The sequence below is a fragment of the Lactuca sativa genome, chromosome 3 (assembly GCF_002870075.4).
Source record: "Lactuca sativa cultivar Salinas chromosome 3, Lsat_Salinas_v11, whole genome shotgun sequence".
NCBI classification, from domain to species: Eukaryota; Viridiplantae; Streptophyta; class Magnoliopsida; order Asterales; family Asteraceae; genus Lactuca; species Lactuca sativa.
This window is the reverse complement of record NC_056625.2, coordinates 1,902,687-1,906,384: the sequence shown is the minus strand read 5'-3', so window position 1 is coordinate 1,906,384 and position 3,698 is coordinate 1,902,687.

The window sequence follows — 3,698 nt, the reverse complement described above, 5'->3', positions numbered from 1 at the left end:
ATCAGGCTCTACGATCGTAGAGACTTGTTACAGTTCAAAAAGTGGGATATTCACTATCTCAGCAACTTTCAGATTAAGGTTGTTGAAGATATATATGAAGAAGGTGCTAAAGTGTACATGACGATGGTGGCTAAAATTTTGAGCAAGCGTATGTGGAACGGAGCCATGGGACAAATGGACGTTATGATTGTCAACAAAGGGTGACCTTGGGCTAGTCCAAACCAAGGGGGAGATTGAAAGGCCTAGAATAATGGTTTGGTCTAGGCATACAAGTTAGTGATAGGGGTGTGTGTATGAAAAACGTTTTTGTTTAGTTTGCGGTTGTAATAGAGTTTACGGCCGTAAACTCCTTACGGCTGTAAACTCCTCACGGTCATAAGGGCTATATATAGAGTCGTGTCAGATGTTTTAAGTTGTTGATGCCTTTCGTATTTTCCAGTTCCACCAACTTGTATCTGACGTTTTAAGGCTATAAAGCGTATGCAAGCTTGGTTTGTTATTTCTTTGTTTATTATTTCACATTGTGTGGTTGTTATTTGCTTTTGATCATTGGTAGATCCGATTTTGGACTTTACATCGGATGAAGATTTGGCTTAGAAATTTTCAACACAAACTCCATAAGTTTCATCTACACCTGAAATCACTTTTCAAGACAAAACAAAACTAAAAGAAAACTTAAAAGAAAAACAAAATAGAAATAACACTATTTTTGGATTTTTAATTTTCTGATTTTTGTTTGACTTTTGAAATTTTCTGATTTTTCTTTGATTTTTGAATTTTTTTTTAATTCTCCCCCTAAATTTGTGCATAGAGGAAAACTATGAACAAATTTAACAAAAAGAAAAATATTTGGGATCAAATTTGTGAGACAGCCTGAATTTGTTTATCTGTACCTTCACTTTCATGAATAGATCTGGTCAATTGCCTGTATTGTGGTCCACTTAAACACGAAGAGTATCGACAAACTTTTCTAACTAAACTATTTAGCTGACGACGACCATGGGTATTGTTGTCCACTTAAATCAAGCAGCGAGATCTACATGCAACCTCTAAATGGTTCAATTTTAGTTGCACTAGAATGTGTTCCCTACTTCCCGATATACCCTGGTTATCAAGAACTTCCTAAGGACTCCTTACTTTAGGTGAGTAAAAAATTATTAAGGAGGAAGACAGATTTAGAGATAAATGCATATGTTGTGTCCCAGGTCGGATCTATTTCAATCACGTAGAGGGGACAACATATGACTAACAGAGATAGAGGGATATAGAGATAGTAGGGTGTATATGTTGTGTTCTAGGTCGGATCTTCCGATCATGCAGAAGAGAAAACATATGGCTAATAGATAGGAAGAATTTCATAAATAAAGAAGATGCATAGAAATAGAGTTGCATATGTTGCAATCCAGGTCGGATCTCTTCCAATCACACAGAGGAAGCAACATATGACTGACAGATAGAAAACAAGAAAATAATTTCCTACAGACTTACTTTATCAGAACCCCCAGTTGCCCTATCAGAACAAGAATTAAGGACATAAGCCTGTAATCAAAGAAAATTCGAACCACTGTTCTAGATGCGTATTAATTAAGTGTATCCTGCAGGTTCCTGTGTTTATATCACTGCCTAATCTACTCAAGTGTCGTATGGTCGGTCCAAACAATCCTATCTAAATCCACACTGTCAAATTCTTCGTGCCTACCAGCACATTGAACACAGAGTCTAGACAATTCAGATTCAGTCCCTTACACATGTTTTAGACCGCCCGTTATCACTTTTTTGATATCACTTCCCAAATAATACTTACAAACAAAAACTGTTAAGAAAATGAAAATTTGTCTTTAAAATGAATCAGAGTAAGATAAACTCAAGTGTATAGATAAGAAAATGCAAACCGTAATTCACCGATTGAATTTACATCCAGAAGGTCTGAGAACTGCACACATAATCTCAGAACAGATCCGAAAATTCTTCATGTTGTTAAGCACAAACCCCATGAGTGACTCTTTCCTTTCTTCCCTTCCTGCAAAGGACACATACTCTCAAACAAAATTCTGAGTGTTGTACAGTTGAGAGATTTCTCCTATCATGTGCCTAGAACAGCCACTACCAACAAACCGAAGTCTGATGATATTCCTCCATAGCTGATCCAGCACAGAGCGGGATCAGTTGGTCTTTGGAACCTAATCCATTTTGAAACTGGGTCGACCTTTGTCATCAATGCAGGGTACTCTCTCCCATAACATATCCTGTTTATCACAAACAAAAGATGTAGAAATATTAGAAGCATTAGAAGATTTGGGAGAGTGAGCCTTTGGAACCCATTTGTAGTTGGGTTTAACCCATTTCTTTTTCGATCTGATGGGTGGCTCAATGCTTACTTTTGATCTTGATGTTGGCCGTGGAGATGAGTTTGAGCGAACCGGTCTTTGTTTCACTGGAGCATCTCTTGGATTAGGCTTCTTGGCCAGCATTCCCTTCTTTCCTTTGGGATTCGGATTCTTGGCCTTGTGGCTTTGATTCTTGGCCTTCTAGGCGTTCCAGTCACCATTTTCTGAACGTGACCTGGAAGGGTTTCTTTTGAAGTATCTCCCACTTGGCGCGTTTTGCCATCCTTGTGTGTAGTAGGGAACGTATGCGCGATTAGGACAATTTCTGGCAATGTGTCTAGGGGTTCCACAGTGGAAACATGTCTTTTTCTTCACTGGGAAGTTGTCTCTTCCTGCCCCTGGTGGCATATCCATGCCTTGTCTCTTATTGATCCCACATGCACACTTGCAGCAAGCACTTTATTGCGATGGAATTGGAGGCCTGTATTTTTCAACGATAGGTTTGTTAGGAGTAACAGAATTTGAAGCAACAGATTCTGAGTTCAAGGAGTCATTGGTTTGTTCAGTAGTGTTCTCCTTGTTCTCATCTTCTGCTACTTTACCTGCACATGAAGTAGAAACATTAGTATTTTCAACCTGAATACCTCCTGACACAAATCCAGCAGGTTTGCCATATTGAAGATGTGCCTCCTTTTCAATGTCTTCCTGTGTCATAGGGAAGGATGTGTAGTTATGATTGAAAGGTGGAGGAACACTATCATACCCTAGACCCTTGTTTTGATTATCTTTGAATTTTAATTGGGTTTCAAATAAGGAATCGACTGTCTGAATTGACGCGGTATAATTTTTGAAACTAACATTATTTTTTCCACACTTAATTTTCAAAGTGTCAAGTTCTTTACTTACAGCAGCAAGTTATCTCTTAATATAGTCATAATTTTCACACTTGTTGCTATACTCTTCCTGGAGCTTCCTAAAGTCTTTGGTTTTTGCTTCTAATTCAGCCTTCAGGGGTTTCTGTCCTTTACTAAGTTGATATCCTTCGTATTTTAGGTCCTCGACTTCCCTTTTTAGCAAATCATTATGTTCACGAAGAATTTTAATCGTATCTTCACAAGATGGAGTACATGAAACTTCATTGGCCGAGATGTTTGTGGAACTCATTGTTTTTCCACATTTCAAAGAATCAAGCTCTTCAATTATATCAGCAATACTAAAATGATTGAGATCTTTTGTCTTCTTGATGACAGCTACGTTCATATCCCACGATTTCGGAAGTGAATTCAGTAGCTTTTTGTTTATCTCAGATTTGTTCAAGAAGATCTCATCTATATTCATCTCAGTAGTGAATGTGATAAATCGCTGCAACTG